Source organism: Poecile atricapillus, chromosome W (assembly GCF_030490865.1).
Source record: "Poecile atricapillus isolate bPoeAtr1 chromosome W, bPoeAtr1.hap1, whole genome shotgun sequence".
In the NCBI taxonomy this organism is placed as follows: Eukaryota; Metazoa; Chordata; class Aves; order Passeriformes; family Paridae; genus Poecile; species Poecile atricapillus.
In genome coordinates, this window is record NC_081288.1 from 1,357,042 (window position 1) to 1,369,152 (window position 12,111).

At 55.3% G+C, this 12,111-nt stretch overlaps 1 protein-coding gene across 1 annotated transcript in view; it reads right to left on the minus strand.

Moving 5' to 3' along the window:
• LOC131591351 (SH3 and multiple ankyrin repeat domains protein 3-like) overlaps positions 1 to 12,111 on the minus strand; it is a 161,916-nt gene that overhangs the window by 141,845 nt on the left and 7,960 nt on the right. Inside the window, 1 exon segment of the mRNA XM_058861926.1 lies at positions 4,588 to 4,634. The gene's annotated coding sequence lies outside the window, so the exon portion shown is untranslated.

Here is a 12,111-nt window from a genome sequence, read left to right on the forward strand (position 1 = left end):
CCCCATGGAAACCACGGCGGCACCGGCGGGACCTGAGCACGGGGACAGAGGGACAGGGGGACAGAGGGACAGAGGGACAGAGGGACAGAGGGACAGGGGGACAGGGACAGAGGGACAGAGGGACAGGGGGACAGGGGGACAGAGGGACAGAGGGACAGGGGGACAGGGGGACAGAGGGACAGGGGGACAGGGGGACAGGGGGACAGAGGGACAGAGGGACAGGGGGACAGGGACAGAGGGACAGAGGGACAGAGGGACAGAGGGACAGAGGGACAGAGGGACAGGGGGACAGGGGGACAGGGGGACAGAGGGACAGGGGGACAGGGGGACAGAGGGACAGAGGGACAGGGGGACAGGGGGACAGAAGGAAAGGGACGGGGGACAGGGACAGAGGGACGGGGGGACAGAGACAGAGGGACAGGGGGACAGAGGGACAGGGGGACAGGGGGACAGAGGGACAGGGGGACAGAGGGACAGGGGGACAGGGGGACAGAGGGACAGAGGGACAGGGGGACACGGGGACAGGGGGACAGAGGGACAGAGGGACAGAGGGACAGAGGGACAGAGGGACACAGGGACAGGGGGACAGAGGGACAGGGGGACAGGGGGACAGGGACAGGGACAGAGGGACAGAGGGACAGAGGGACAGAGGGACACAGGGACAGGGGGACAGAGGGACAGGGGGACAGGGGGACAGGGGGACAGGGACAGGGACAGAGGGACAGAGGGACAGAGGGACAGAGGGACAGGGGGACAGGGGGACAGGGGGACAGGGGGACAGGGGGACAGGGACAGGGACAGAGGGACAGAGGGACACGGGGACAGGGGGACAGGGGGACAGAGGGACAGGGGGACAGAGGGACAGAGGGACAGGGGGACAGGGGGACAGAGGGACGGGGGGACAGAGGGACGGGGGGACAGGGGGACAGGGGGACAGGGGGACAGGGGGACAGAGACAGAGGGGACAGAGGGACAGGGGGACAGAGGGACAGAGGGACAGGGGGACAGGGGGACAGAGGGACAGAGGGACGGGGGGACAGGGGGACAGAGGGACAGAGGGACAGGGGGACAGGGGGACAGGGGGACAGGGACAGAGGGACAGAGGGACAGGGGGACAGAGGGAGAGGGAGAGAGGGACAGGGGGACAGGGGGACAGAGGGACAGGGGGACTGAGGGACAGAGCTCTCCCTTTCCAGGACGGATAAAAATCCCACCAGGAGCGGAGCAGGGAGTCAGAGCCTTCCCAGATCCCACAGATCCCGGGAATCCCAAAAATCCCATGGATCTCACAGGTCCCAGGGATCCCACAGATCCCGTGGATCCCACAGATCCCAGGGATCCCACAGATCCCGTGGATCCCACAGATCCCATGGATCCCACAGATCCCGTGGATCCCACAGATCCCAGGGCTCCCACAGATCCCGGGGATCCCACATTCCCTGGACGGGACCAGCCCCTCCCATCCCAAGCCCCCAGCAGCTCCCGGCCGGAGCATTCCCATGGATCGGGACAGGAGCAAGGCCGGAGCTCCCAAATCCCACCGGGAACACGCAATTCCCGCAATTCCCGCTCTCATCCCAGGAAATCCCGCTCTTCCCAGCCAGGAGAGCCCCGGGAAGAGCCCGGGACGCGTCCCAGAATCCCAAAAAACCGGGAATCCCCGGGAATCCCTGCAACCACCTCGACGCAATTCCCGCCAGAGCTCATCCCGGGATTGGGATCTCACCTATTCCCGGGAATCCGGTGCTGTCGGAGGGGTTGGAGCTATCCAGAGCTGCTTCCCGGCTGTTTTCCAGCCGGGAAAAACATCCTGGAGAAATCCCGGAGCCGACCTGGCCCCCCCCCCGGGCCCGGCCCCGTTAATCGGGATCAGCCGCGCTCCATCTGCTCGTCTGGGATGGAGCCGCTAATCAGGGCCAGTGTCCCCCCCGCCAGCCCGGGAAAAACCGGGAAAAACCGGGAAAAATCCGGGAATTGTGGAGGAAAACCGGGAATCGTGAAGGAATTCCGGGAATCACGGAGGAATTCACGGAATCGTGGAAAAAATCCGGGAATTGGGGTGAAATATTTGGGATGGTGACGCTAATCAGGGCCAGTGTCCCCCCCCCTGCCAGCCCGGGAAAAACCGGGAAAAAAACGGGAAAAATCTGGGAATTGTGGAGGAAAACCGGGAATCGTGAAGGAATTCCGGGAATTATGGAGGAATTCACGGAATCGTGGAAAAATTCCGGGAATTGGGGTGAAATAGTTGGGATGGTGACGCTAATCAGGGCCAGAGTGTCCCCCCCTGCCAGCCCGGGAAAAACTGGGAAAAACCGGGGAAAATCTGGGAATTGTGGAGGAAAACCGGGAATCGTGAAGGAATTACGGGAATCACGGAGGAATTCACGGAATCGTGGAAAAATTCCGGGAAGTGGGGTGAAATAGTTGGGATGGTGACGCTAATCAGGGCCAATGTCCCCCCCTGCCAGCCCGGGAAAAACCGGGAAAAATCTGGGAAAAACCGGGAAAAAACGGGAAAAATCTGGGAATCACGGAGGAATTCCGGGAATCACAGAGGAATTACGGGAATCACGGAGGAATTCATGGAATCACGGAGAAATTCCGGGAATTGGGGTGAAATAGTTGGGATGGTGATGCTAATCAGGGCCAGAGTGCCCCCCCCCCTGCCAGCCCGGGAAAAACCGGGAAAAACCGGGAAAAATCTGGGAATCGTGGAGAAATTCCGGGAATTGTGAAGGAATTCCTGGGAATTGGGGAGGAATGCCGGGAATCAAGGAGAAATTCCGGGAATTAAGGAGAAATTCCGGGAATTGGGGTGAAATCAATTGAAATTGGGATGGCGACGCTAACTGGAAAAAATCTGGGAATTGCGGAGAAATTCTGGGAATCAGGGAGAAATTCCAGGAATCAGGAAGAAATTCCAGGAACTGGGGAGAAATCCTGGGAATTGCTGCAAAATCCCAGGAATCGAGGAGAAATCCTGGGAATCACGGAGAAATCACAGGAATCATGGAAAGATTCCAGGAATCACTGCAAAATCTCAGGAATCAGGGAGAAATCCCAGGAACTGGGGAGAAAGTCCTGGAATTACAGAGAAATTCTGGGAATCACGGAGAAATTCCAGGAATCGGGGAGAAATTCTGGGAATCGGGGAGAAATTCTGGGAATCGGGGAGAAATTCCTGGAATTACAGAGAAATTCTGGGGATCAGGGAGAAATTCCAGGAATCGTGGAGAAAATCTGGGAATCACGGAGAAATTCCAGGAATAGGGAGAAATTCAGGGAATCAGGGAGAAATCCTGGGAATCGGGGAGAAATTCCAGGAATCACATAAAAATTCCAGGAATCACAGAGAAATTCCAGGAGCCAGGAGGAAATCCCGGGAATCGGGGAACGGCGCCGTTCCCGATCCTGCGAGTCTGGCACCAGCCGGAGACTCCAGACGCGCATTCCAGAGGGAGAACAGCTTGGGAAAGCTCCCACATTCCCACATATTCCCACATTCCCACATTTCCACGTTCCCACATTCCCACATTCCCACATTCCCAGCCGGCAGGGAAGCGCCTGCAGCACCCGGAGCGGCAAAATGGGGCTGGGAATGGCTGGGAATTGTTGGGAATTGCTGGGAATTGCTGGGAATGGCTGGGAATTGCTGGGAATGGCCGGGAATGGCTGGGAATTGCTGGGAATTGCTGGGAATTGTTGGGAATTGCTGGGAATTGCTGGGAATTGCTGGGAATGGCCGGGAATTCCTGGGAATGGCTCTGGTGGAGCATTTCTCAGCTTTTCCCAGTTTTTCCAGCCTTTCCCAGTTTTTCCCAGCCTTTCCCAACTTTTCCCATTCCTGTTCCTGCCTGCAGGAACCGCTCTGAGCCCTGACAATCTTTTCCAGCCTTTCCCAGCCTTTCCCAACTTTTCCCATTCCCGTTCCTGCCTGCACAGAGCAGTCTGAGACTTTCCAGCCTTTCCCAGTTTTCCAGCCTTTCCCAGTTTTCCAGCCTTTCCCAGCCTTTCCCAGCCTTTCCCAGCCTTTTCTAGCTTTTCCCAGCCTTTTCCAGCCTTTCCCAGTTTTTCCCAGCCTTTTCCAACTTTTCCCATTCCCGTTCCTGCCTGCAGGGACCGCTCTGAGCCCTGACAATCTTTTCCAGCCTTTCCCAGTTTCCCAGCCTTTTCCAGCCTTTCCCAGTTTTCCAGCCTTTTCCAGCCTTTCCCATTCCCATTCCCTCAACTCTCCACACCTGAGTCAGGACCATTTTGAGCCCTGTCAGTTTTTCCCAGTTTTTCCCAGTTTTTCCCAGTTTTTCCCAGTTTTTCCCAGTTTTTCCCAGTTTTTCCCAGTTTTCCAGCCTTTCCCAGCCCTTTTTTCCCAGCCTTTCCCAACTTTTCCCATTCCCATTCCTTCCCACAGGGATCTGAGCCCTTCCAGACTTTCCCAGTTTTCCAGCCTTTTCCAGCCTTTTCCAGCCTTTTCCAGCCTTTCCCAGTTTTCCCCATCCCCATCCCCATTCCCATTCCTTGACCAGTTTCCCGGCTGGATCCCTCATTCCCAACCCACATTCCCGGAGATTCCAGGGAAAAGCTTACCTGGAATGTGTCACGGGCAGGGCTCACAGCGCTCCCTCCTCATCCACCTGCGGGGACAGAGCGGGACACGTCAGGGAATTCCTGGGAATGTGGGGAATTCCTGGGAATGTTGCGAATGTTGGGAATGCATCCCTGCCATGGCAGGAGGGTGGGAATGGGAGAATTCCCAGAAAAGTTACAGCAGGGACAGGGAAGGTCGACTCTGGATTCACAAGGAAAATTCCAGGCCCTGAGAATTCCCGCCATGGGAACTCATCCTTATCCCAAAAATTCCCGACACGGGAGCAAATCCTTATCCCAAGAATTCCCAACATGGGAGCAAATCCTTATCCCGAGAATTCCCAACACAGGAGCAAATCCTTATCCCAGGAATTCCCAACATGGGAGCAAATCCTTATCCTGAGAATTCCCAATATGGGAGCAAATCCTTATCCCAGGAATTCCCAACACAGGAGCAAATCCTTATCCCAGGAATTCCCAAAACAGGAGCAAATCCTTATCCTGAGAATTCCCAACACAGGAGCAAATCCTTATCCCGAGAATTCCCACCACACAAACCCATCCTTATCCCAGGAATTCCTGCCACACAAACTGGTCCTTCTCCCAAGGATCCTCCACCTTTCCCAGCCTGGATCAGTGGGATCCTCCAGTGGGATCCTCCGCTTTTCCCAGTCCGAATCACTGGGATCCTGCACCTTTCCCAGTCCAGATCACTGGGATCCTGCACATTTCCCAGCATGGATCACCAGGATCCTCCACCTTTCCCAGCCTGGATCAGTGGGATCCTCCAGTGGGATCGTCCGCTTTTCCCAGTCCAAATCACTGGGATCCTGCACTTTTCCCAGCATGGATCACTGGGATCCTGCACTTTTCCCAGTCCGGATCACCGGGATCCTCCAGCACTTTTCCCACCTGGATCAGTGGAATTCTCCACTTTTCCAACCCAGATCGATGGGATCCTCCACTTTTCCCACTCCAGATCAGTTGGAAGCTCCTGCACTTTTCCCACCATGGATCACTGGGATCCTGCACTTTTCCCACTCCGTAACACTGGGATCCTCCAGCACTTTTCCCAGTTCAGATCACTGGGATCCTCCACATTTCCCAGCATGGATCACCGGGATCCTCTGCTTTTCCCAGTCTGGACCACTGGGATCCTGCACTTTTCCCAGTCCGGATCAGTTGGAACCTCCTGCACTTTTCCCAGTCTGAATCACTGGGATTCTTCGCTTTTTCCAGCATGGATCACTGGGATCCTCCAGCACTTTTCCCAGTCCGGATCACCGGGATCCTGCACTTTTCCCACTCCAGATCACTGGGATCCTCCACTTTTCCCAGCATGGATCACTGGGATCCTGCACTTTTCCCACTCCAGATCACCGGGATCCTCCACTTTTCCCAGTCCAGATCACTGGGATCCTGCACTTTTCCCACTCTGGATCAGTTGGAACCTCCTGCACTTTTCCCACCATGGATCACTGGGATCCTGCACTTTTCCCACTCCAGATCACTGGGATCCTGCACTTTTCCCAGCATGGACCACCAGGATCCTCCACTTTTCCCAGCATGGATCACTGGGATCCTGCACTTTTCCCAGTCCAGATCAGTGGGATCCTGCACTTTTCCCACTCCAGATCACTGGGATCCTGCACTTTTCCCACTCTGGAAAACTGAGATCCTGCACTTTTCCCAGTCCAGATCACTGGGATCCTGCACTTTTCCCAGCAAGGATCACTGGGATCCTCCACCTTTCCCAGCCTGGATCAGTGGGATCCTCCAGTGGGATCCTCCGCTTTTCCCAGTCCAAATCACTGGGATCCTCCACTTTTCCCAGCATGGATCACTGGGATCCTGCACTTTTCCCAGTCCGGATCACCGGGATCCTCCAGCACTTTTCCCACCTGGATCAGTGGAATTCTCCACTTTTCCAACCCAGATCGATGGGATCCTCCACTTTTCCCACTCCAGATCAGTTGGAACCTCCTGCACTTTTCCCAGTCCAGATCACCAGGATCCTCCACTTTTCCCACCATGGATCACTGGGATCCTGCACTTTTCCCACTCCAGATCACTGGGATCCTGCTCTTTTCCCAGCATGGATCACTGGGATCCTGCACTTTTCCCACTCCAGATCACTGGGATCCTCCACTTTTCCCAGCATGGATCACTGGGATCCTGCACTTTCCCGCTCCTGATCACCGGGATCCTCCACTTTTCCCACCATGGATCACTGGGATCCTGCACTTTTCCCACTCCAGATCACTGGGATCCTCCACTTTTCCCAGCATGGATCACTGGGATCCTCTGCTTTTCCCAGTCCAGATCACTGGGATCCTGCACTTTTCCCACTCTGGATCAGTTGGAACCTCCTGCACATTTCCCAGCATGGATCACTGGGATCTTGCACTTTTCCCACCATGTATCACTGGGATCCTGCACTTTTCCCACTCCAGATCACTGGGATCCTCCACTTTTCCCAGTCCAGATCACTGGGATCCTCCACTTTTCCCAGCATGGATCACCAGGATCCTGGACATTTCCCAGCATGGATCACTGGGATCCTCCGCTTTTCCCACTCTGGATCACTGGGATCCTGCTCCTTTCCCAGTCCAGATCACTGGGATCCTGCACTTTTCCCAGTTGGGATCACCTGGATCCTCCACCTTTCCCATTCCCCTCTCCCAGGCCATGCCCAGGTCTCATTCCCAGCTCATTCCCAAACCCCCCCCACTCGGGATCACCCCTTTTCCTTCCTCCTCAGGGCCAGCTCCCACCTCCAGCCCGGAATTTCGGGAAGAGCATCCGGGGAATGGGAACAGCTCATCCAGGGAGCCTCCGGCACCGCTCGGGAAAGCTCCGCTCCGGGCGAGCGCTGAAATGGCTGCTGCTTCTCCGGGAATTAAAAATGCATGGCTTGGGAATTCTCGGAGCTCCGCAGCTGCCGGGAGCCGGGAAGGGGGGGGAAAAGGGGGGAAAAAAAGTGGGAAAAAAGCAGGAAAAAAGCGGGAAAAAAGCGGGAAAAGGGCCTTGCCCAGGCTGCCCTTTGTGCCCCAAAACTCCTGGAGCGCCACGTGGGTGTCCGGCCCGAATCCTGGGAATGTTTCCCAAGGTCTCCCCTTTCCTGCACCTGGAAAAGCGTCGGAAAAACGCTGGCGGAATTCCCGAGGGTTTGGAGCGGACGCAGCTGCCGCCGGAGAGGCTCCGTGGGGACATTTTTGGGATTTGTGTAGGACCTACAGGAATCGGCCTTGAGATTCCCAGGAATATCCAGGGAATGGAGGTACCCGAGCTCCTCTGGTGTGAGGATGAGGAAAACCAATCCCCACCGCCTCCATCCCGCTGGGAACATCCCAAAATCCTGGATTTTCCAGCCGGGAAAGGACAGGGAGCAGCTCTGGGCCTCCCACCCCGAGCTTGGGCACTTCCCATAAAACAACAAATCCTGGGAAAAGCCAAAACGGGAGGGAAGAGCGGCAGAAGGGCGAGGAAAACTCGCAGGAATGAGGAGAAAAAGGCAAAATCGCCACCTCGGGATGGGATAAATGAGAGGGGAGTGGGATAAGAGCCGGGATATCCTGAGGAGCAGCGGAAAATCCCACGGGATCCGGCACGAAGGGAGAGGAAACGCTTCCCGGCCTGGCAGGAAGCTCCAAGGAGCCAATTCCCAGCCGGATCCAGAGGTTCCGGAGGCTGAGGCGCCCCCCGGGGTGGCTCTGGATGTCACCCCGGCTCCGGGAGGGATTTTCCAGCTCATCCCGGGTCTTTCCAGCCCGTCCTCAGCTCCCCGGTGAGGCCCGGCTGGAATTCCAGGCCTGGGAATGAGGGAGGCGATTCCGGAGCTGATTCTCGGCTCCGAGGAATTCAGCTCGGCCCAGGGAATGAGGGATGCAGGTGAGCTGGGATGGATCCAGGCTGGATCCCAGCCCTGACATTCCTGAGGATCCTGGGATTCTCATTCCCATCCCAATCCTCACATTCCCAGAGGATTCTGGGATTCCTGTTCCCATCCCAACCCTGACATTCCCAAAGGATCCTGGATCCTGCCCGGGATTCTCATTCCCATCCCATCCCTCACATTCCCAAAGGATCCTGGGATTCTCATTCCCATCCCAATCCTCACATTCCCAAAGGATTCTGGATCCTGGGATTCTCATTCCCATCCCAGCCCTCACATTTCCAAAGGATCCTGGGTTTTGGGATTTTTGTTCCCATCCCAATCCTCACATTCCCAAGGATCCTGGATCCCAGGATTCTTGTTCCCATCCCAATCCTCACATTCCCAAAGGATTCTGAGTTTTGGGATTCCTGTTCCCATCCCAATCCTCACATTCCTGAGGATTTTGGGATTCTCGTTCCCATCCCAATCCTCACATTCCCAAAGGATTCTGGATCCTGGGATTCCTGCTCCCATCCCAATCCTCACATTCCCAAGGATTCTGGAATTCTTGTTCCCATCCCAACCCTGATATTTCCAAAGGATCCTGGGTTTTAGGATTTTTGTTCCCATCCCAGTCCTCACATTCACATTCCCAAAGGATCCTGGATCCTGCCCAGGATTCTCATTCCCATCCCAACCCTCACATTCCCAAGGATCCTGGATCCTGGGATTCTCATTCCCATCCCAACCCTCACATTTCCAAAGGATCCTGGGTTTTGGGATTCTTGTTCCCATCCCAACCTTCACATTCCCAAAGGATCTTGGATCCTGGGATTCCTGTTCCCATCCCAACCCTCACATACCCAAAGGATCCTGGGTTTTGGGATTCTCATTCCCATCCCAATCCTCACATTCCCAAGGATCCTGGATGCTGGGATTCCTGTTCCCATCCCATCCCTCACATTCCCAAAGAGTCCTGGAATTCTCATTCCCATCCCAATCCTCACATTCCCATGGATCCTGGATCCTGGGATTCCTGTTCCCATCCCAACCCTCACATTCACATTCCCAAAGGATCCTGGGATTCTCATTCCCATCCCAACCCTCACATTCCCAAAGGATTCTGAGTTTTGGGATTCTTGTTCCCATCCCAATCCTCACATTCCTGAGGATTCTGGAATTCTCGTTCCCATCCCAACCCTGACATTCCCAAAGGATTCTGGATCCTGGGATTCCTGTTCCCATCCCAATCCTCACATTCCCAAAGGATTCTGGATCCTGGGATTCCTGTTCCCATCCCAAACCTCACATTCACATTCCCAAAGGATCCTGGAATTCTCATTCCCATCCCAACCCTGATATTCCCAAAGGATCCTGGATCCCACATAGGATTCTCGTTCCCATCCCACCCCTGACATTCCCAAAGGATTCTGGGTTTTGGGATTCCTGTTCCCATCCCAACCCTCACATTTCCAAAGGATCCTGGGTTTTGGGATTTTTGTTCCCATCCCAACCCTGACATTCCCGAGGATCCTGGCTGGATCCCGAGATTCTCGTTCCCATCCCAACCCTGACATTCCCAAAGGATCTTGGATCCTGGGACTCCTGTTCCCATCCCAACCCTCCCATTCCCGAGGATCCTGCTGTCCATGGATCCACAGGGACCTTGCTCATCCCGGCAGGAGCAGGAACAGCTCCAGGGAGGCTGGAATTCCTCCTTTTCCCACGCGGCCATCCCGCCTTTTCCATCTTCCAGCCTCTCTCCCAGAAATTCCCATTTTTTTTCCCGGTTTTCCTTTCCCCAGCACCTCCCGAGGGTGACACGATCCCAGCTGGAGACACCTCGGGAATGTCGGGAACGCTCAGGGAGATCTCGGTGGGATTCCCATGGATCCATCCCACAGCTCCGGGAACACCCCCCAAAAAACCGGGACAAAACCATTCCAGCGGCTCTGGAAACGCGGGAAATTCCCGGGAAACCAAACAAACCAAGCCCAGATTTTCTGGGAAAACCAAACTCATCCTGGAAAAATCAGGAAAAATCCCCGCGATCCAACGGGATCCTCCAAAGGATCGGGAAACACCAGGGAAAGGACGCGGCTCTCGGATTCCCGGGATGCTGGAATCCCTTTTCCAGCCGGGAATTATTCCAAGGCCGCGGCGGCGGGGCCGGGAAGGGCAGCGTTTCCTCCAGGAGGGAACAACGGAGCTTCCGGCCATTCTTCCCACTCCCCTGAGGGCTTCCAGAAAAAGCAGAGAAATTCCAGGCCTGGAAGTTGAAATCATTCCCAAAAAAAAAAGTCAGGAATGCCAGCCCTTCCCAAGGGATGCGGGGAGGAGGGAGACGGAGCTTTTGGGGTTTTCCGTGCCCCGAATCCGAACCCATCTTGGTTCTGCTGGAGGGAGAATCCTGGAGCGGGAATTCCGCTGGAATTTGGGATGGGAATTCCTGGGAATTCCCGGATGCGGCGCTCGGGGCTGGGGAAAAGGTGGGGAGCGGGCGCAGCTTGGGATCGGTGGCCTTGGAGGGATTTTCCAAAATAAATTCTGGGATTTTGGGATTTGGGGTTCTGGAATCTGGGATTTGGGGTTCTGGGATTTGGGGGTTCTGGGGTCCTGGAATCTGGGATTTGGGGTTCTGGGATTTGGGGGTTCTGGGATTCTGGAATCTGGGATTTGGGGTTCTGGGATTTGGGGATTCTGGATTCTGGGATTGGGGGTTCTGAGATCCTGGAATCTGGGATTGGGGGTTCTGGGATTTGGGGGTTCTGGGATCCTGGATTCTGGGATTTGAGGATTCTGGGATTCTGGAATCTGGGATTCTGGAATCTGGGATTTGGGGTTCTGGGATTTGGGGGTTCTGGGGTCCTGGAATCTGGGATTTGGGATTCTGGGATTTGGGGGTTCTGGGATTTGGGGGTTCTGGGATCCTGGAATCTGGGATTTGGGGTTCTGGGATTTGGGGATTCTGGGATTCTGGAATCTGGGATTTGGGGTTCTGGGATTTGAGGATTCTGGGATTCTGGAATCTGGGATTTGGGGTTCTGGGATTTGAGGATTCTGGAATCTGGGATTTGGGGTTCTGGGATTTGAGGATTCTGGAATCTGGGATTTGGGGTTCTGGGATTTGGGGGTTCTGGGGTCCTGGAATCTGGGATTTGGGGTTCTGGGTTTGGGGATTCTGGAGTCCTGGAATCTGGGATTTGGGGTTCTGGGATTTGGGGATTCTGGGGTCCTGGAATCTGGGATTTGGGGTTCTGGGATTTGGGGGTTCTGGGATCCTGGATTCTGGGATTTGAGGATTCTGGGAATCTGGGATTTGAGGATTCTGGGATTCTGGAATCTGGGATTCTGGAAACTGGGATTTGGCGTTCTGGGATTTGAGGATTCTGGGGTCCTGGAATCTGGGATTTGGGGTTCTGGGATTTGGGGGTTCTGGGGTCCTGGAATCTGGGATTTGGGATTCTGGGATTTGGGGATTCTGGAATCTGGGATTTGGGGTTCTGGGATTTGGGGGTTCTGGGGTCCTGGAATCTGGGATTTGGGGTTCTGGGATTTGGGGATTCTGGAATCTGGGATTTGGGATTTGGGGTTCTGGGATTTGGGGGTTCTGGGGTCCTGGAATCTGGGATTTGGGGTTCTGGGAT